Source organism: Lithobates pipiens, unplaced genomic scaffold (assembly GCF_037356315.1).
Source record: "Lithobates pipiens isolate NorthernLeopardFrog02 unplaced genomic scaffold, aLitPip1_a1.2 Scaffold_30, whole genome shotgun sequence".
Taxonomy (NCBI): Eukaryota; Metazoa; Chordata; class Amphibia; order Anura; family Ranidae; genus Lithobates; species Lithobates pipiens.
The window spans coordinates 184660300-184677069 of NW_027507791.1; the positions used below are offsets into that span (position 1 = coordinate 184660300).

The 16770-nt window shown below is 51.5% G+C and overlaps 28 non-coding genes and 29 pseudogenes across 28 annotated transcripts; all 57 read right to left on the reverse strand.

Moving 5' to 3' along the window:
• Window positions 1-81: 81 nt before the first annotated feature.
• On the reverse strand, window positions 82-200 carry LOC143953536 (5S ribosomal RNA). The gene has a single exon (XR_013268609.1). It is a non-coding gene; the product is annotated as a 5S ribosomal RNA (ribosomal RNA).
• A 108-nt stretch (window positions 201-308) lies between these two features.
• On the reverse strand, window positions 309-427 carry LOC143947831 (5S ribosomal RNA; annotated as a pseudogene).
• Window positions 428-536: 109 nt separating this feature from the next.
• Window positions 537-655, reverse strand: LOC143948932 (5S ribosomal RNA; annotated as a pseudogene).
• Window positions 656-764: 109 nt separating this feature from the next.
• LOC143954660 (5S ribosomal RNA) lies at window positions 765-883 on the reverse strand. Its single transcript, XR_013269631.1, has one exon. It is a non-coding gene; the product is annotated as a 5S ribosomal RNA (ribosomal RNA).
• A 109-nt stretch (window positions 884-992) lies between these two features.
• LOC143953996 (5S ribosomal RNA) lies at window positions 993-1111 on the reverse strand. Its single transcript, XR_013269027.1, has one exon. It is a non-coding gene; the product is annotated as a 5S ribosomal RNA (ribosomal RNA).
• Window positions 1112-1220: 109 nt separating this feature from the next.
• Window positions 1221-1339, reverse strand: LOC143944403 (5S ribosomal RNA; annotated as a pseudogene).
• Window positions 1340-1448: 109 nt separating this feature from the next.
• LOC143943975 (5S ribosomal RNA) lies at window positions 1449-1567 on the reverse strand (annotated as a pseudogene).
• A 109-nt stretch (window positions 1568-1676) lies between these two features.
• LOC143950559 (5S ribosomal RNA) lies at window positions 1677-1795 on the reverse strand. The gene has a single exon (XR_013265915.1). It is a non-coding gene; the product is annotated as a 5S ribosomal RNA (ribosomal RNA).
• A 109-nt stretch (window positions 1796-1904) lies between these two features.
• Window positions 1905-2023, reverse strand: LOC143945063 (5S ribosomal RNA; annotated as a pseudogene).
• A 109-nt stretch (window positions 2024-2132) lies between these two features.
• Window positions 2133-2251, reverse strand: LOC143945643 (5S ribosomal RNA; annotated as a pseudogene).
• A 109-nt stretch (window positions 2252-2360) lies between these two features.
• Window positions 2361-2479, reverse strand: LOC143944216 (5S ribosomal RNA; annotated as a pseudogene).
• A 109-nt stretch (window positions 2480-2588) lies between these two features.
• Window positions 2589-2697, reverse strand: LOC143947878 (5S ribosomal RNA; annotated as a pseudogene).
• A 109-nt stretch (window positions 2698-2806) lies between these two features.
• LOC143943677 (5S ribosomal RNA) lies at window positions 2807-2925 on the reverse strand (annotated as a pseudogene).
• A 109-nt stretch (window positions 2926-3034) lies between these two features.
• LOC143953537 (5S ribosomal RNA) lies at window positions 3035-3153 on the reverse strand. The gene has a single exon (XR_013268610.1). It is a non-coding gene; the product is annotated as a 5S ribosomal RNA (ribosomal RNA).
• A 108-nt stretch (window positions 3154-3261) lies between these two features.
• On the reverse strand, window positions 3262-3380 carry LOC143947832 (5S ribosomal RNA; annotated as a pseudogene).
• A 109-nt stretch (window positions 3381-3489) lies between these two features.
• Window positions 3490-3608, reverse strand: LOC143947758 (5S ribosomal RNA; annotated as a pseudogene).
• A 109-nt stretch (window positions 3609-3717) lies between these two features.
• On the reverse strand, window positions 3718-3836 carry LOC143951149 (5S ribosomal RNA). The gene has a single exon (XR_013266448.1). It is a non-coding gene; the product is annotated as a 5S ribosomal RNA (ribosomal RNA).
• Window positions 3837-3945: 109 nt separating this feature from the next.
• On the reverse strand, window positions 3946-4064 carry LOC143951143 (5S ribosomal RNA). Its single transcript, XR_013266442.1, has one exon. It is a non-coding gene; the product is annotated as a 5S ribosomal RNA (ribosomal RNA).
• A 109-nt stretch (window positions 4065-4173) lies between these two features.
• Window positions 4174-4292, reverse strand: LOC143944404 (5S ribosomal RNA; annotated as a pseudogene).
• A 109-nt stretch (window positions 4293-4401) lies between these two features.
• LOC143943976 (5S ribosomal RNA) lies at window positions 4402-4520 on the reverse strand (annotated as a pseudogene).
• A 109-nt stretch (window positions 4521-4629) lies between these two features.
• Window positions 4630-4748, reverse strand: LOC143953811 (5S ribosomal RNA). Its single transcript, XR_013268859.1, has one exon. It is a non-coding gene; the product is annotated as a 5S ribosomal RNA (ribosomal RNA).
• Window positions 4749-4857: 109 nt separating this feature from the next.
• LOC143945064 (5S ribosomal RNA) lies at window positions 4858-4976 on the reverse strand (annotated as a pseudogene).
• A 109-nt stretch (window positions 4977-5085) lies between these two features.
• Window positions 5086-5204, reverse strand: LOC143944217 (5S ribosomal RNA; annotated as a pseudogene).
• Window positions 5205-5313: 109 nt separating this feature from the next.
• LOC143948357 (5S ribosomal RNA) lies at window positions 5314-5422 on the reverse strand (annotated as a pseudogene).
• A 109-nt stretch (window positions 5423-5531) lies between these two features.
• On the reverse strand, window positions 5532-5650 carry LOC143943678 (5S ribosomal RNA; annotated as a pseudogene).
• Window positions 5651-5759: 109 nt separating this feature from the next.
• On the reverse strand, window positions 5760-5878 carry LOC143953540 (5S ribosomal RNA). The gene has a single exon (XR_013268612.1). It is a non-coding gene; the product is annotated as a 5S ribosomal RNA (ribosomal RNA).
• Window positions 5879-5986: 108 nt separating this feature from the next.
• On the reverse strand, window positions 5987-6105 carry LOC143947835 (5S ribosomal RNA; annotated as a pseudogene).
• A 109-nt stretch (window positions 6106-6214) lies between these two features.
• LOC143948923 (5S ribosomal RNA) lies at window positions 6215-6333 on the reverse strand (annotated as a pseudogene).
• A 109-nt stretch (window positions 6334-6442) lies between these two features.
• On the reverse strand, window positions 6443-6561 carry LOC143951150 (5S ribosomal RNA). The gene has a single exon (XR_013266449.1). It is a non-coding gene; the product is annotated as a 5S ribosomal RNA (ribosomal RNA).
• A 109-nt stretch (window positions 6562-6670) lies between these two features.
• LOC143951144 (5S ribosomal RNA) lies at window positions 6671-6789 on the reverse strand. Its single transcript, XR_013266443.1, has one exon. It is a non-coding gene; the product is annotated as a 5S ribosomal RNA (ribosomal RNA).
• A 109-nt stretch (window positions 6790-6898) lies between these two features.
• LOC143953342 (5S ribosomal RNA) lies at window positions 6899-7017 on the reverse strand. The gene has a single exon (XR_013268433.1). It is a non-coding gene; the product is annotated as a 5S ribosomal RNA (ribosomal RNA).
• Window positions 7018-7126: 109 nt separating this feature from the next.
• Window positions 7127-7245, reverse strand: LOC143945937 (5S ribosomal RNA; annotated as a pseudogene).
• Window positions 7246-7354: 109 nt separating this feature from the next.
• Window positions 7355-7473, reverse strand: LOC143953658 (5S ribosomal RNA). The gene has a single exon (XR_013268719.1). It is a non-coding gene; the product is annotated as a 5S ribosomal RNA (ribosomal RNA).
• A 109-nt stretch (window positions 7474-7582) lies between these two features.
• Window positions 7583-7701, reverse strand: LOC143943696 (5S ribosomal RNA; annotated as a pseudogene).
• Window positions 7702-7810: 109 nt separating this feature from the next.
• Window positions 7811-7929, reverse strand: LOC143947388 (5S ribosomal RNA; annotated as a pseudogene).
• A 109-nt stretch (window positions 7930-8038) lies between these two features.
• LOC143944296 (5S ribosomal RNA) lies at window positions 8039-8157 on the reverse strand (annotated as a pseudogene).
• A 109-nt stretch (window positions 8158-8266) lies between these two features.
• Window positions 8267-8385, reverse strand: LOC143944995 (5S ribosomal RNA; annotated as a pseudogene).
• A 109-nt stretch (window positions 8386-8494) lies between these two features.
• On the reverse strand, window positions 8495-8613 carry LOC143945551 (5S ribosomal RNA; annotated as a pseudogene).
• A 109-nt stretch (window positions 8614-8722) lies between these two features.
• On the reverse strand, window positions 8723-8841 carry LOC143954786 (5S ribosomal RNA). The gene has a single exon (XR_013269742.1). It is a non-coding gene; the product is annotated as a 5S ribosomal RNA (ribosomal RNA).
• A 109-nt stretch (window positions 8842-8950) lies between these two features.
• On the reverse strand, window positions 8951-9069 carry LOC143953729 (5S ribosomal RNA). The gene has a single exon (XR_013268784.1). It is a non-coding gene; the product is annotated as a 5S ribosomal RNA (ribosomal RNA).
• Window positions 9070-9178: 109 nt separating this feature from the next.
• LOC143952257 (5S ribosomal RNA) lies at window positions 9179-9297 on the reverse strand. Its single transcript, XR_013267451.1, has one exon. It is a non-coding gene; the product is annotated as a 5S ribosomal RNA (ribosomal RNA).
• A 109-nt stretch (window positions 9298-9406) lies between these two features.
• On the reverse strand, window positions 9407-9525 carry LOC143954788 (5S ribosomal RNA). The gene has a single exon (XR_013269744.1). It is a non-coding gene; the product is annotated as a 5S ribosomal RNA (ribosomal RNA).
• A 109-nt stretch (window positions 9526-9634) lies between these two features.
• Window positions 9635-9753, reverse strand: LOC143951423 (5S ribosomal RNA). The gene has a single exon (XR_013266697.1). It is a non-coding gene; the product is annotated as a 5S ribosomal RNA (ribosomal RNA).
• Window positions 9754-9862: 109 nt separating this feature from the next.
• LOC143950725 (5S ribosomal RNA) lies at window positions 9863-9981 on the reverse strand. The gene has a single exon (XR_013266065.1). It is a non-coding gene; the product is annotated as a 5S ribosomal RNA (ribosomal RNA).
• A 109-nt stretch (window positions 9982-10090) lies between these two features.
• Window positions 10091-10209, reverse strand: LOC143944825 (5S ribosomal RNA; annotated as a pseudogene).
• A 109-nt stretch (window positions 10210-10318) lies between these two features.
• On the reverse strand, window positions 10319-10437 carry LOC143953785 (5S ribosomal RNA). Its single transcript, XR_013268835.1, has one exon. It is a non-coding gene; the product is annotated as a 5S ribosomal RNA (ribosomal RNA).
• A 109-nt stretch (window positions 10438-10546) lies between these two features.
• On the reverse strand, window positions 10547-10665 carry LOC143953376 (5S ribosomal RNA). The gene has a single exon (XR_013268464.1). It is a non-coding gene; the product is annotated as a 5S ribosomal RNA (ribosomal RNA).
• Window positions 10666-10774: 109 nt separating this feature from the next.
• LOC143952218 (5S ribosomal RNA) lies at window positions 10775-10894 on the reverse strand. Its single transcript, XR_013267416.1, has one exon. It is a non-coding gene; the product is annotated as a 5S ribosomal RNA (ribosomal RNA).
• A 109-nt stretch (window positions 10895-11003) lies between these two features.
• LOC143950571 (5S ribosomal RNA) lies at window positions 11004-11122 on the reverse strand. Its single transcript, XR_013265926.1, has one exon. It is a non-coding gene; the product is annotated as a 5S ribosomal RNA (ribosomal RNA).
• Window positions 11123-11231: 109 nt separating this feature from the next.
• Window positions 11232-11350, reverse strand: LOC143954077 (5S ribosomal RNA). The gene has a single exon (XR_013269101.1). It is a non-coding gene; the product is annotated as a 5S ribosomal RNA (ribosomal RNA).
• A 109-nt stretch (window positions 11351-11459) lies between these two features.
• Window positions 11460-11578, reverse strand: LOC143947785 (5S ribosomal RNA). Its single transcript, XR_013265337.1, has one exon. It is a non-coding gene; the product is annotated as a 5S ribosomal RNA (ribosomal RNA).
• Window positions 11579-11687: 109 nt separating this feature from the next.
• On the reverse strand, window positions 11688-11806 carry LOC143946775 (5S ribosomal RNA; annotated as a pseudogene).
• Window positions 11807-11915: 109 nt separating this feature from the next.
• On the reverse strand, window positions 11916-12034 carry LOC143952616 (5S ribosomal RNA). The gene has a single exon (XR_013267776.1). It is a non-coding gene; the product is annotated as a 5S ribosomal RNA (ribosomal RNA).
• Window positions 12035-12143: 109 nt separating this feature from the next.
• On the reverse strand, window positions 12144-12262 carry LOC143948212 (5S ribosomal RNA; annotated as a pseudogene).
• A 109-nt stretch (window positions 12263-12371) lies between these two features.
• LOC143951473 (5S ribosomal RNA) lies at window positions 12372-12490 on the reverse strand. Its single transcript, XR_013266742.1, has one exon. It is a non-coding gene; the product is annotated as a 5S ribosomal RNA (ribosomal RNA).
• Window positions 12491-12599: 109 nt separating this feature from the next.
• LOC143950572 (5S ribosomal RNA) lies at window positions 12600-12718 on the reverse strand. Its single transcript, XR_013265927.1, has one exon. It is a non-coding gene; the product is annotated as a 5S ribosomal RNA (ribosomal RNA).
• Window positions 12719-12827: 109 nt separating this feature from the next.
• On the reverse strand, window positions 12828-12946 carry LOC143946098 (5S ribosomal RNA; annotated as a pseudogene).
• Between the last annotated feature and the right edge of the window lie 3824 nt (window positions 12947-16770).

The window sequence follows — 16770 nt, forward strand, 5'->3', positions numbered from 1 at the left end:
GACAAAAGCCAAGGTGGTCACCTCGGGCAATCGAGAGGAAAAATACAGCAGGTCGCCAAAGCCAACAACATAATGGAAAAAAGCCTACGGCACCTGGTATTCCCAGGCAGTCTCCCATCCAGGTACTAACCATGCCCAACCCTGCTTAGCATCCGAGATCAGACGAGATCGAGCGTATTCAGGGTGATGTGGCCGTAGGCGATCTTGCACCCTACTTACAACTCTCTTGACCAAAGCCAAGGTGGTCACCTCGGGGAATCGAAAGGAAAAATACAGCAGGTCGCCAAAGCCAACAACATAATGGAAAAAGCCTACGGCACCTGGTATTCCCAGGCGGTCTCCCATCCAGTTACTAACCAGGTCCGACCCTGCATAGCATCCGAGATCAGTCGAGATCTAGCGCATTCAGGGTGATGTGGCCGTAGGCAATCTTGCACCCTACTTACAACTCTCTTGACAAAAGCCAAGGTGGTCACCTCGGGCAAATGAGAGGAAAAATACAGCAGGTCGCCAAAGCCAACAACATAATGGAAAAAAGCCTACGGCACCTGGTAATCCCAGGCGGTCTCCCATCCAGGTACTAACCAGGCCCAAACCTGCTTAGCATCCGAGATAAGACAAGATCGAGCGCATTCAGGGTGATGCTGCCGTAGGCAATCTTACACCTTACTTACAACTCTCTTGACAAAAGCCAAGGTGGTCACCTCGGGCAATCGAGAGGAAAAATACAGCAGGTCGCCAAAGCCAACAACATAATGGAAAAAAGCCTACGGCACCTGGTATTCCCAAGTGGTCTCCCATCCAGGTACTAACCAGGCCCGACCCTGCTTAGCATCCGAGATCAGACGAGATTGAGCGCATTCAGGGTGATGTGGTCGTAGGCGATCTTGCATCCTACTTACAACTCTCTTGACAAAAGCCAAGGTGGTCACCTCAGGCAAGCGAGAGGAAAAATACAGCAGGTCGCCAAAGCCAACAACATAATGGAAAAAAGCCTACGGCACCTGGTATTCCCAGGCGGTCTCCCATCCAGGTATTAACCAGGCCCGACCCTGCTTAGCATCCGAGATCAGACGAGATCTAGCGCATTCAGGGTGATGTGGCCGTAGGCGATCTTGCACTCTACTTACAACTCTCTTGACAAAAGCCAAGGTGGTCACCTCGGGCAATCGAGAGGAAAAATACAGCAGGTCGCCAAAGCCAACAACATAATGGAAAAAAGCCTACGGCACCTGGTATTTCCAGGCGGTCTCCCATCCAGGTACTAACCAGGCCCGATCCTGCTTAGCATCCGAGATCAGACGAGATCGAGCGCATTTAGGGTGATGTGGCCGTAGGCGATCTTGCACCCTACTTACAACTCTCTTGACAAAAGCCAAGGTGGTCACCTCGGGCAATCGAGAGGAAAAATACAGCAGGTCGCCAAAGCCAACAACATAATGGCCAAAAGCCTACGGCACTTGGTATTCCCAGGCGGTCTCCCATCCAGGTACTAACCAGGCCCGACACTGCTTAGCATCCGAGATCAGACGAGATCGAGCACATTCAGGGTGATGTGGCCGTAGGCGATCTTGCACCCTACTTACAACTCTCTTGACAAAAGCCAAGGTGGTCACCTCGGGCAATCGAGAGGAAAAATACAGCAGGTCGCCAAAGCCAACAACATAATGAAAAAAAACCTACGGCACCTGGTATTCCCAGGCGGTCTCCCATCCTGGTACTAACCAGGCCCGACCCTGCTTAGCATCCGAGATCAGACGAGATCGAGCGCATTCAGGGTGATGTGGCCATAGGCGATCTTACGCCCTACTTACAACTCTCTTGACAAAAGCCAAGGTAGTCACCTCGGGCAATCGAGAGGAAAAATACAGCAGGTCACCAAAGCCAACAACATAATGGAAAAAAGCCTACGGCACCTGGTATTCCCAGGCCGTCTCCCATCCAGGTACTAACCAGGCCTGATCCTGCTTAGCATCCGAGATCAGATGAGATCGAGCGCATTCAGGGTGATGTGGCCGTAGGCAATCTGGCACCCTACTTACAACTCTCTTGACAAAAGCCAAGGTGGTCAGCTCGGGCAATCGAGAGGAAAAATACAGCAGGTCGCCAAAGCCAACAACATAATGGCCAAAAGCCTATGGCACCTGGTATTCCCAGGCGGTCTCCCATCCAGGTGCTAACCAGGCCCGACCCTGCTTAGCATCCGAGATCAGACGAGATCTAGCGCATTCAGGGTGATGTGGCCGTAGGCGATCTTGTGCCCTACTTACAACTCTCTTGACAAAAGCCAAAGTGGTCACCTCGGGCAATCGAGAGGAAAAATACAGCAGGTCGCCAAAGCCAACAACATAATGGAAAAAAGCCTACGGCACCTGGTATTCCCAGGCGGTCTCCCATCCAGGTACTAACCAGGCCCGACCCTGCGTAGCATCCGAGATCAGACGAGATCAAGCGCATTTAGGGTGATGTGGCCGTAGGCGATCTTACACCCTACTTACAACTCTCTTGACAAAAGCCAAGGTAGTCACCTCGGGCAATCGAGAGGAAAAATACAGCAGGTCGCCAAAGCCAACAACATAATGGAAAAAAGCCTACGGCACCTGGTATTCCCAGGCGGTCTCCCATCCAGGTACTAACCATGCCCGACCCTGCTTAGCATCCGAGATCGAGCGCATTCAGGGTGATGTGGCCGTAGGCGATCTTGCACCCTACTTACAACTCTCTTGACAAAAGCCAAGGTGGTCACCTCGGGCAATCGAGAGGAAAAATACAGCAGGTCGCCAAAGCCAACAACATAATGGAAAAAAGCCTACGGCACCTGGTATTCCCAGGCGGTCTCCCATCCAGGGACTAACCAGGCCCGACCCTGCTTAGCATCCGAGATCAGACGAGATCGAGCGCCTTCAGGGTGATGTGGCTGTAGGCGATCTTGCACCCTACTTACAACTCTCTTGACAAAAGCCAAGGTGGTCACCTCGGGCAATCGAGAGGAAAAATACAGCAGGTCGCCAAAGCCAACAACATAATGGAAAAAAGCCTACGGCACCTGGTATTCCCAGGCAGTCTCCCATCCAGGTACTAACCATGCCCAACCCTGCTTAGCATCCGAGATCAGACGAGATCGAGCGTATTCAGGGTGATGTGGCCGTAGGCGATCTTGCACCCTACTTACAACTCTCTTGACCAAAGCCAAGGTGGTCACCTCGGGGAATCGAAAGGAAAAATACAGCAGGTCGCCAAAGCCAACAACATAATGGAAAAAGCCTACGGCACCTGGTATTCCCAGGCGGTCTCCCATCCAGTTACTAACCAGGTCCGACCCTGCATAGCATCCGAGATCAGTCGAGATCTAGCGCATTCAGGGTGATGTGGCCGTAGGCAATCTTGCACCCTACTTACAACTCTCTTGACAAAAGCCAAGGTGGTCACCTCGGGCAAATGAGAGGAAAAATACAGCAGGTCGCCAAAGCCAACAACATAATGGAAAAAAGCCTACGGCACCTGGTAATCCCAGGCGGTCTCCCATCCAGGTACTAACCAGGCCCAACCCTGCTTAGCATCCGAGATAAGACAAGATCGAGCGCTTTCAGGGTGATGCTGCCGTAGGCAATCTTACACCTTACTTACAACTCTCTTGACAAAAGCCAAGGTGGTCACCTCGGGCAATCGAGAGGAAAAATACAGCAGGTCGCCAAAGCCAACAACATAATGGAAAAAAGCCTACGGCACCTGGTATTCCCAAGTGGTCTCCCATCCAGGTACTAACCAGGCCCGACCCTGCTTAGCATCCGAGATCAGACGAGATCGAGCGCATTCAGGGTGATGTGGTCGTAGGCGATCTTGCATCCTACTTACAACTCTCTTGACAAAAGCCAAGGTGGTCACCTCAGGCAAGCGAGAGGAAAAATACAGCAGGTCGCCAAAGCCAACAACATAATGGAAAAAAGCCTACGGCACCTGGTATTCCCAGGCGGTCTCCCATCCAGGTATTAACCAGGCCCGACCCTGCTTAGCATCCGAGATCAGACGAGATCGAGCGCATTCAGGGTGATGTGGCCGTAGGCGATCTTGCACTCTACTTACAACTCTCTTGACAAAAGCCAAGGTGGTCACCTCGGGCAATCGAGAGGAAAAATACAGCAGGTCGCCAAAGCCAACAACATAATGGAAAAAAGCCTACGGCACCTGGTATTTCCAGGCGGTCTCCCATCCAGGTACTAACCAGGCCCGATCCTGCTTAGCATCCGAGATCAGACGAGATCGAGCGCATTTAGGGTGATGTGGCCGTAGGCGATCTTGCACCCTACTTACAACTCTCTTGACAAAAGCCAAGGTGGTCACCTCGGGCAATCGAGAGGAAAAATACAGCAGGTCGCCAAAGCCAACAACATAATGGCCAAAAGCCTACGGCACTTGGTATTCCCAGGCGGTCTCCCATCCAGGTACTAACCAGGCCCGACACTGCTTAGCATCCGAGATCAGACGAGATCGAGCACATTCAGGGTGATGTGGCCGTAGGCGATCTTGCACCCTACTTACAACTCTCTTGACAAAAGCCAAGGTGGTCACCTCGGGCAATCGAGAGGAAAAATACAGCAGGTCGCCAAAGCCAACAACATAATGAAAAAAACTCTACGGCACCTGGTATTCCCAGGCGGTCTCCCATCCTGGTACTAACCAGGCCCGACCCTGCTTAGCATCCGAGATCAGACGAGATCGAGCGCATTCAGGGTGATGTGGCCATAGGCGATCTTACGCCCTACTTACAACTCTCTTGACAAAAGCCAAGGTAGTCACCTCGGGCAATCGAGAGGAAAAATACAGCAGGTCGCCAAAGCCAACAACATAATGGAAAAAAGCCTACGGCACCTGGTATTCCCAGGCCGTCTCCCATCCAGGTACTAACCAGGCCTGATCCTGCTTAGCATCCGAGATCAGATGAGATCGAGCGCATTCAGGGTGATGTGGCCGTAGGCAATCTGGCACCCTACTTACAACTCTCTTGACAAAAGCCAAGGTGGTCAGCTCGGGCAATCGAGAGGAAAAATACAGCAGGTCGCCAAAGCCAACAACATAATGGAAAAAAGCCTACGGCACCTGGTATTCCCAGGCGGTCTCCCATCCAGGTACTAACCAGGCCCGACCCTGCGTAGCATCCGAGATCAGACGAGATCAAGCGCATTTAGGGTGATGTGGCCGTAGGCGATCTTACACCCTACTTACAACTCTCTTGACAAAAGCCAAGGTAGTCACCTCGGGCAATCGAGAGGAAAAATACAGCAGGTCGCCAAAGCCAACAACATAATGGAAAAAAGCCTACGACACCTGGTATTCCCAGGCGGTCTCCCATCCAGGTACTAACCATGCCCGACCCTGCTTAGCATCCGAGATCGAGCGCATTCAGGGTGATGTGGCCGTAGGCGATCTTGCACCCTACTTACAACTCTCTTGACAAAAGCCAAGGTGGTCACCTCGGGCAATCGAGAGGAAAAATACAGCAGGTCGCCAAAGCCAACAACATAATGGAAAAAAGCCTACGGCACCTGGTATTCCCAGGCGGTCTCCCATCCAGGGACTAACCAGGCCCGACCCTGCTTAGCATCCGAGATCAGACGAGATCGAGCGCCTTCAGGGTGATGTGGCTGTAGGCGATCTTGCACCCTACTTACAACTCTCTTGACAAAAGCCAAGGTGGTCACCTCGGGCAATCGAGAGGAAAAATACAGCAGGTCGCCAAAGCCAACAACATAATGGAAAAAAGCCTACGGCACCTGGTATTCCCAGGCAGTCTCCCATCCAGGTACTAACCATGCCCAACCCTGCTTAGCATCCGAGATCAGACGAGATCGAGCGTATTCAGGGTGATGTGGCCGTAGGCGATCTTGCACCCTACTTACAACTCTCTTGACCAAAGCCAAGGTGGTCACCTCGGGGAATCGAAAGGAAAAATACAGCAGGTCGCCAAAGCCAACAACATAATGGAAAAAGCCTACGGCACCTGGTATTCCCAGGCGGTCTCCCATCCAGTTACTAACCAGGTCCGACCCTGCATAGCATCCGAGATCAGTCGAGATCTAGCGCATTCAGGGTGATGTGGCCGTAGGCAATCTTGCACCCTACTTACAACTCTCTTGACAAAAGCCAAGGTGGTCACCTCGGGCAAATGAGAGGAAAAATACAGCAAGTCGCCAAAGCCAACAACATAATGGAAAAAAGCCTACGGCACCTGGTAATCCCAGGCGGTCTCCCATCCAGGTAATAACCAGGCCCAACCCTGCTTAGCATCCGAGATAAGACAAGATCGAGCGCATTCAGGGTGATGCTGCCGTAGGCAATCTTACACCTTACTTACAACTCTCTTGACAAAAGCCAAGGTGGTCACCTCGGGCAATCGAGAGGAAAAATACAGCAGGTCGCCAAAGCCAACAACATAATGGAAAAAAGCCTACGGCACCTGGTATTCCCAAGTGGTCTCCCATCCAGGTACTAACCAGGCCCGACCCTGCTTAGCATCCGAGATCAGACGAGATCGAGCGCATTCAGGGTGATGTGGTCGTAGGCGATCTTGCATCCTACTTACAACTCTCTTGACAAAAGCCAAGGTGGTCACCTCAGGCAAGCGAGAGGAAAAATACAGCAGGTCGCCAAAGCCAACAACATAATGGAAAAAAGCCTACGGCACCTGGTATTCCCAGGCGGTCTCCCATCCAGGTATTAACCAGGCCCGACCCTGCTTAGCATCCGAGATCAGACGAGATCGAGCGCATTCAGGGTGATGTGGCCGTAGGCGATCTTGCACTCTACTTACAACTCTCTTGACAAAAGCCAAGGTGGTCACCTCGGGCAATCGAGAGGAAAAATACAGCAGGTCGCCAAAGCCAACAACATAATGGAAAAAAGCCTACGGCACCTGGTATTCCCAGGCGGTCTCCCATCCAGGTACTAACCAGGCCCGACCCTGCTTAGCATCCGAGATCAGACGAGATCGAGCGCATTCAGGGTGATGTGGCCGTAGGCGATCTTGCACCCTACTTACAACTCTCTTGACAAAAGCCAAGGTGGTCACCTCGGGCAATCGAGAGGAAAAATACAGCAGGTCGCCAAAGCCAACAACATAATGGAAAAAAGCCTACGGCACCTGGTAATCGCAGGCGGTCTCCCATCCAGGTACTAACCAGGCCCGACCCTGCTTAGCATCCGAGATCAGACAAGATCGAGCGCATTCAGGGTGATGTGGCCATAGGCGATCTTGTGCCCTACTTACAACTCTCTTGACAAAAGCCAAGGTGGTCACCTCGGGCAATCGAGAGGAAAAATACAGCAGGTTGCCAAAGCCAACAACATAATGGAAAAAAGCCTACGGCACCTGGTATTCCCAGGTGGTCTCCCATCCAGGTACTAACCAGGCCCGACCCTGCTTAGCATCCGAGATCAGTCGAGATCTAGCGCATTCAGGGTGATGTGGCCGTAGGCGATCTTGCACCCTACTTACAACTCTCTTGACAAAAGCCAAGGTGGTCACCTCGGGCAATCGAGAGGAAAAATACAGCAGGTCGCCAAAGCCAACAACATAATGGAAAAAAGCCTACGGCACCTGGTATTCCCAGGCGTTCTCCCATCCAGGTACTAACCATGCCCAACCCTGCTTAGCATCCGAGATCAGACGAGATCGAGCGTATTCAGGGTGATGTGGCCGTAGGCGATCTTGCACCCTACTTACAACTCTCTTGACAAAAGCCAAGGTGGTCACCTCGGGCAATAGAGAGGAAAAATACAGCAGGTTGCCAAAGCCAACAACATAATGGAAAATAGCCTACGGCACTTGGTATTCCCAGGCGGTCTCCCATCCAGTTACTAACCAGGCCCGACCCTGCATAGCATCCGAGATCAGACGAGATCTAGCGCATTCAGGGTGATGTGGCCGTAGGCGATCTTGTACCCTACTTACAACTCTCTTGACAAAAGCCAAGGTGGTCACCTCGGGCAATCGAGAGGAAAAATACAGCAGGTCGCCAAAGCCAACAACATAATGGAAAAAAGCCTACGGCACCTGGTATTCCCAGGCGGTCTCCCATCCAGGTACTAACCAGGCCCGACCCTGCTTAGCATCTGAGATCAGACGAGATCGAGCGCATTCAGGGTGAAGTGTCCGTAGGCGGTCTAGCACCCTACTAACAACTCTCTTGACAAAAGCCAAGGTGGTCACCTCGGGCAATCGAGAGGAAAAATACAGCAGGTCGCCAAAGCCAACAACATAATGGAAAAAAGCCTACGGCACCTGGTATTCCCAGGCGGTCTCCCATCCAGGTACTAAACAGGCCCGACACTGCTTAGCATCCGAGAACAGACGAGATCAAGCGCATTCAGGGTGATGTGGCCGTAGGCGATCTTGCACCCTACTTACAACTCTCTTGACAAAAGCCAAGGTGGTCACCTCGGGCAATCGAGAGGAAAAATACAGCAGGTCGCCAAAGCCAACAACATGATGGAAAAAAGCCTACGGCACCTGGTATTCCCAGGCGGTCTCCCATCCAGGTACTAACCAGCCCCGACCCTGCTTAGCATCCGAGATCAGACGAGATTGAGCGCATTAAGGGTGATGTGGCCGTAGGCGATTTTGCACCCTACTTACAACTCTCTTGACAAAAGCCAAGGTGGTCACCTCGGGCAATCGAGAGGAAAAATACAGCAGGTCGCCAAAGCCAACAACATAATGGAAAAAAGCCTACGGCACCTGGTATTCCCAGGCGGTCTCCCATCCAGGTACTAACCAGGCACGACCCTGCTTAGCATCCGAGATCAGACGAGATCAAGCACATTCAGGGTGATGTGGCCATAAGCGATCTTGCACCCTACTTACAACTCTCTTGACAAAAGCCAAGGTGGTCACCTCAGGCAATCGAGAGGAAAAATACAGCAGGTCGCCAAAGCCAACAACATAATGGAAAAAAGCCTACGGCACCTGGTATTCCCAGGCGGTCTCCCATCCAGGTACTAACCAGGCCCGACCCTGCTTAGCACCCAAGATCAGACGAGATCGAGCGCATTCAGGGTGATGTGGCCATAGGCAATCTGGCACCCTACTTACAACTCTCTTGACAAAAGCCAAGGTGGTCACCTCGGGCAATCGAGAGGAAAAATACAGCAGGTCGCCAAAGCCAACAACATAATGGAAAAAAGCCTACGGCACCTGGTATTCCCAGGCGGTCTCCCATCCAGGTACAAACCAGGCCCGACCCTGCTTAGCATCCGAGATCAGACGAGATCGAGCGCATTCAGGGTGATGTAGCCATAGGCGATCTGGCACCCTACTTACAACTCTCTTGACAAAAGCCAAGGTGGTCACCTCGGGCAATGGAGAGGAAAAATACAGCAGGTCGCCAAAGCCAACAACATAATGGAAAAAAGCCTACGGCACCTGGTATTCCCAGGCGGTCTCCCATCCAGGTACTAACCAGGCACGACCCTGCTTAGCATCCGAGATCAGACGAGATCAAGCACATTCAGGGTGATGTGGCCATAAGCGATCTTGCACCCTACTTACAACTCTCTTGACAAAAGCCAAGGTGGTCACCTCAGGCAATCGAGAGGAAAAATACAGCAGGTCGCCAAAGCCAACAACATAATGGAAAAAAGCCTACGGCACCTGGTATTCCCAGGCGGTCTCCCATCCAGGTACTAACCAGGCCCGACCCTGCTTAGCACCCGAGATCAGACGAGATCGAGCGCATTCAGGGTGATGTGGCCATAGGCAATCTGGCACCCTACTTACAACTCTCTTGACAAAAGCCAAGGTGGTCACCTCGGGCAATCGAGAGGAAAAATACAGCAGGTCGCCAAAGCCAACAACATAATGGAAAAAAGCCTACGGCACCTGGTATTCCCAGGCGGTCTCCCATCCAGGTACTAACCAGGCCCGACCCTGCTTAGCATCCGAGATCAGACGAGATCGAGCGCATTCAGGGTGATGTAGCCATAGGCGATCTGGCACCCTACTTACAACTCTCTTGACAAAAGCCAAGGTGGTCACCTCGGGCAATGGAGAGGAAAAATACAGCAGGTCGCCAAAGCCAACAACATAATGGAAAAAAGCCTACGGCACCTGGTATTCCCAGGCGGTCTCCCATTCAGGTACTAACCAGGCCCGACCCTGCTTAGCTTCCGAGATCAGACGAGATGAAGCGCATTCAGGGTGATGTGGCTGTAGGCGATCTTGCTCCCTACTTACAACTCTCTTGACAAAAGCCAAGGTGGTCACCTCGGGCAACCAAGAGGAAAAATACAGCAGGTCGCCAAAGCCAACAACATAATGGAAAAAAGCCTACGGCACCTGGTATTCCCAGGCGGTCTCCCATCCGGGTACTAACCAGGCCCGACCCTGCTTAGCATCCGAAATCAGACGAGATCGAGCGCATTCAGGGTGATGTGGCCGTATGCAATCTTGCACCCTACTTACAACTCTCTTGACAAAAGCCAAGGTGGTCACCTCGGGCAATCGAGAGGAAAAATACAGCACATCGCCAAAGCCAACAACATAATGGAAAAAAGCCTACGGCACCTGGTATTCCCAGGCGGTCTCCCATCCAAGTACTAACCAGGCCCGACCCTGCTTAGCTTCCGAGATCAGACGAGATCGAGCGCATTCAGGGTGATGGGGCAGTAGGTGATCTTGTACCCTACTTACAACTCTCTTGACAAAAGCCAAGGTGGTCACCTCGGGCAATCGAGAGGAAAAATACAGCGGGTCGCCAAAGCCAACAACATAATGGAAAAAAGCCTACGGCACCTGGTATTCCCAGGCGGTCTCCCATCCAGGTACTAACCAGGGCCCGACCCTGCTTAGCATCCGAGATCAGACGAGATCGAGCGCATTCAGGGTGATGTGGCCGTAGGCAATCTGGCACCCTACTTACAACTCTCTTGACAAAAGCCAAGGTGGTCACCTCGGGCAATCGAGAGGAAAAATACAGCAGGTCGCCAAAGCCAACAACATAATGGAAAAAAGCCAACGGCACCTGGTATTCCCAGGCGGTCTCCCATCCAGGTACTAACCAGGCCCGACCCTGCTTAGCATCCGAGATCAGACGAGATCGAGCGCATTCAGGGTGATGTGGCCGTAGGCGATCTGGCACCCTACTTACAACTCTCTTGAAAAAAGCCAAGGTGGTCACCTCGGGCAACCAAGAGGAAAAATACAGCAGGTCGCCAAAGCCAACAACATAATGGAAAAAAGCCTACGGCACCTGGTATTCCCAGGCGGTCTCCCATCTGGGTACTAACCAAGCCCGACCCTGCTTAGCATCCGAGATCAGACGAGATCGAGCGCATTCAGGGTGATGTGGCCGTACGCAATCTTGCACCCTACTTACAACTCTCTTGACAAAAGCCAAGGTGGTCACCTCGGGCAATCGAGAGGAAAAATACAGCACATCGCCAAAGCCAACAACATAATGGAAAAAAGCCTACGGCACCTGGTATTCCCAGGCGGTCTCCCATCCAGGTACTAACCAGGCCCGACCCTGCTTAGCATCCGAGATCAGACGAGATCGAGCGCATTCAGGGTGATGTAGCCGTAGGCGATCTGGCACCCTACTTACAACTCTCTTGACAAAAGCCAAGGTGGTCACCTTGGGCAATCGAGAGGAAAAATACAGCGGGTCGCCAAAGCCAACAACATAATGGAAAAAAGCCTACGGCACCTGGTATTCCCAGGCGGTCTCCCATCCAGTTACTAACCAGGCCCGACCCTGCTTAGCATCCGAGATCAGATGAGATTGAGCGCATTCATGGTGATGTGGCTGTAGGCGATCTTGCACCCTACTTACAACTCTCTTGACAAAAGCCAAGGTGGTCACCTCGGGCAATCAAGAGGAAAAATACAGCAGGTCACCAAAGCCAACAACATAATGGAAAAAAGCCTACGGCACATGGTATTCCCAGGCGGTGTCCCATCCAAGTACTAACCAGGCCCGACCCTGCTTAGCTTCCGAGATCAGACGAGATCGAGCGCATTCAGGGTGATGTGGCCGTAGGTGATCTTGCACCCTACTTACAACTCGCTTGACAAAAGCCAAGGTGGTCACCTCGGGCAATCGAGAGGAAAAATACAGCAGGTCGCCAAAGCCAACAACATAATGGAAAAAAGCCTACGGCACCTGGTATTCCCAGGCGTTCTCCCATCCAGGTACTAACCAGGCCCGACCCTGCTTAGCATCCGAGATCAGACGAGATTGAGCACATTCAGGGTGATGGGGCAGTAGGCGATCTTGCACCTTACTTACAACTCTCTTGACAAAAGCCAAGGTGGTCACCTCGGGCAATCGAGAGGAAAAATACAGCAGGTCGCCAAAGCCAACAACATAATGGAAAAAAGCCTACGGCACCTGGTATTCCCAGGCGGTCTCCCATCCAGGTACTAACCAGGCCCGACCCTGCTTAGCATCTGAGATCAGACGAGATCGAGCGCATCCAGGGTGATGTGGCCGTAGGCGATCTGGCTCCCTACTTACAACTCTCTTGACAAAAGCCAAGGTGGTCACCTCGGGCAATCGAGAGGAAAAATACAGCAGGTCGCCAAAGCCAACAACATAATGGAAAAAAGCCAACGGCACCTGGTATTCCCAGGCGGTCTCCCATCCAGGTACTAACCAGGCCCGACCCTGCTTAGCATCCGAGATCAGACGAGATCGAGCGCATTCAGGGTGATGTGGCCGTAGGCGATCTGGCACCCTACTTACAACTCTCTTGACAAAAGCCAAGGTGGTCACCTCGGGCAATCGAGAGGAAAAATACAGCAGGTCGCCAAAGCCAACAACATAATGGAAAAAAGCCTATGGCACCTGGTATTCCCAGGCGGTCTCCCATCCAGATACTAACCAGGACCGACCCTGCTTAGCATCCGAGATCAGATGAGATCGAGCGCATTCCGGGGGATGTGGCCGTAGGCGGTCTGCACCCTACTTACAACTAGTGATGGCCGAACGGTTCGCCCGGCGGTCGTTTCGCGGCGAATTTCCGACTTTCGCCGTCCGCGGGTTCGAACGCCTTTTTCCGTCGTTCGCCCCGGCGGACTTACGTGTTTAATGTATACAAGAACTTTAACCTTTCGTGACACGTTTATCATGTGTTACAGGACAACCAATTGAGACATGACAGCTCATGGACACTTGGACATTCCCCCTAACCTATAAATACACCCGATCCGGTGGCCATTTTACATTCTTTCTTCTGTCACTGTAGGGAAAGGATCCTGTGTGGAGTAGGGACAGAGAAAACGCTAGCTATTTGGTACACAAAAGTTCTTTTCAGGACTGGTATAGGTGTTAGGTCAGCAGCCTGAGTTTCTTTTGTCAGTTTAGATAAAGGGACAGAGCGCTGTATGCTGCTATTTTAGGGACAGCTCAGCCAGATTAGTCTTTCTTCATCATCATCATCATCATCATCATTAGCTGTTACTATCAGGTCCACAAAAGAGCTGTTCCAGCTAATCGTTCCAGCCTACTCTTTTTTGCCAATTTGTATAGGGACAGGCAGGAAGCAGTGTGTCAGGCAGTGAGGATAATTTTAAAGACTTGCTGTTACTATTAGTTCCACAAAGGTTCTTTTCAGGACTGGTATCAGTGGTACGGTAATAGGCTTGTACACGTATAATATTCTTTCTTCCAAATATAGAAAGAATATTATACTTGACTGCTGCCCTTCTGCTGCAGTCTGCTAATCATTCACAACTCACTTGTTCCACAAAGCTCTTTATCAGGACTGGTAACTTGGTCTGTCTAGGGTGCTACGGTACATAGGCTTGGGTGCGGTACAGTCTGCTGTTCTGTAAGGACCGCTATCGGTCCACAATACATAGGGTTGCCGTGCACTACTGCTGACCGCTGCCCTATACTGCAGCAGTCCTTCATTGGTATAGGGACTGACGTACAGTCTGCTAATCACTAACACACAACCTGCTTGGTCCACAAAAGTTCTTATAAGGACTGGTAACTTGGTATAGGGTGCTACGGTACATAGGCCTGAGTGCGTTACAGTCTGCTGTTCTGTAAGGACCGCTATCGGTCCACAATACATAGGGTTGCCGTGCACTACTGCTGACCGCTGCCCTATACTGCAGCAGTCCTTCAGCGGTATAGGGACTGACGCACAGTCTGCTAAACACTAACACACAACCTGCTTGGTCCACAAAAGTTTTTATAAGGACTGGTAACTTGGTATAGGGTGCTACGGTACATAGGCCTGAGTGCAGTACAGTCTGCTGTTCTGTAAGGACCGCTATCGGTCCACAATACATAGGGTTGCCGTGCACTACTGCTGACCGCTGCCCTATACTGCAGCAGTCCTTCATTGGTATAGGGACTGACGTACAGTCTGCTAATCACTAACACACAACCTGCTTGGTCCACAAAAGTTCTTATAAGGACTGGTAACTTGGTATAGGGTGCTACGGTACATAGGCCTGAGTGCGTTACAGTCTGCTGTTCTGTAAGGACCGCTATCGGTCCACAATACATAGGGTTGCCGTGCACTACTGCTGACCGCTGCCCTATACTGCAGCAGTCCTTCATTGGTATAGGGACTGACGTACAGTCTGCTAATCACTAACACACAACCTGCTTGTTCCACAAAAGTTCTTATAAGGACTGGTAACTTGGTATAGGGTGCTACGGTACATAGGCTTGAGTGCGGTACAGTCTGCTGTTCTGTAAGGACCGCTATCGGTCCACAATAGATAGGGTTGACGTGCACCACTGCTGACCGCTGCCCTATACTGCAGCAGTCCTTCAGCGGTATAGGGACTGACGTACAGTCTGCTAAACACTAATACACAACCTGCTTGGTCCACAAAAGTTCTTATAAGGACTGGTAACTTGGTATAGGGTGCTACGGTACATAGGCTTGAGTGCGGTACAGTCTGCTGTTCTGTAAGGACCGCTATCGGTCCACAATAGATAGGGTTGACGTGCACCACTGCTGACCGCTGCCCTATACTGCAGCAGTCCTTCAGCGGTATAGGGACTGACGCACAGTCTGCTAAACACTAACACACAACCTGCTTGGTCCACAAAAGTTTTTATAAGGACTGGTAACTTGGTATAGGGTGCTACGGTACATAGGCCTGAGTGCGTTACAGTCTGCTGTTCTGTAAGGACCGCTATCGGTCCACAATACATAGGGTTGCCGTGCACTACTGCTGACCGCTGCCCTATACTGCAGCAGTCCTTCATTGGTATAGGGACTGACGTACAGTCTGCTAATCACTAACACACAACCTGCTTGGTCCACAAAAGTTCTTATAAGGACTGGTAACTTGGTATAGGGTGCTACGGTACATAGGCCTGAGTGCGTTACAGTCTGCTGTTCTGTAAGGACCGCTATCGGTCCACAATACATAGGGTTGCCGTGCACTACTGCTGACCGCTGCCCTATACTGCAGCAGTCCTTCAGCGGTATAGGGACTGACGCACAGTCTGCTAAACACTAACACACAACCTGCTTGGTCCACAAAAGTTCTTATAAGGACTGGTAACTTGGTATAGGGTGCTACGGTACATAGGCCTGAGTGCAGTACAGTCTGCTGTTCTGTAAGGACCGCTATCGGTCCACAATACATAGGGTTGCCGTGCACTACTGCTGACCGCTGCCCTATACTGCAGCAGTCCTTCATTGGTATAGGGACTGACGTACAGTCTGCTAATCACTAACACACAACCTGCTTGTTCCACAAAAGTTCTTATAAGGACTGGTAACTTGGTATAGGGTGCTACGGTACATAGGCTTGAGTGCGGTACAGTCTGCTGTTCTGTAAGGACCGCTATCGGTCCACAATAGATAGGGTTGACGTGCACCACTGCTGACCGCTGCCCTATACTGCAGCAGTCCTTCAGCGGTATAGGGACTGACGTACAGTCTGCTAAACACTAATACACAACCTGCTTGGTCCACAAAAGTTCTTATAAGGACTGGTAACTTGGTATAGGGTGCTACGGTACATAGGCTTGAGTGCGGTACAGTCTGCTGTTCTGTAAGGACCGCTATCGGTCCACAATAGATAGGGTTGACGTGCACCACTGCTGACCGCTGCCCTATACTGCAGCAGTCCTTCAGCGGTATAGGGACTGACGTACAGTCTGCTAAACACTAATACACAACCTGCTTGGTCCACAAAAGTTCTTATAAGGACTGGTAACTTGGTATAGGGTGCTACGGTACATAGGCTTGAGTGCGGTACAGTCTGCTGTTCTGTAAGGACCGCTATAGGTCCACAATAGATAGGGTTGACGTGCACCACTGCTGACCGCTCACCTATACTGCAGCAGTCCTTCAGCGGTATAGGGACTAAGAGTTTTGTCACAGGGTCATTTAAAAAATGACATGCAGAGGAAGAGGCAGGCCCTTCCGCAGGGGTGGTAGGGGTAGGGCAGGAGCAACAGGCTTGAGCCAAAGTGGGAAGTTGCAGAAGGTGCGTTCAATTACTTTAAAGGATGCACCAGACTTGGTTGAGTGGCTCGCTCAGCCTTACTCTTCTGCACCCTCCTCATCCTCTCGATCTGCACCCTCTTCTTCACTCTCTGCTATGTGCACCCCCAAAGACACTACCACCAACAACACGACCACCACCACCACCACCACATACCTTCCGCTTGAGTCACTGGAATTATTTTCCGATCCATATCAAGAGGACATTTCTGATGCGCAGCCACTCTTGGTATTGGATCAGGAAGAGGAGGTAGCAACAAGCGCTACTCAGCAGTCTGACGCCAGTACCCA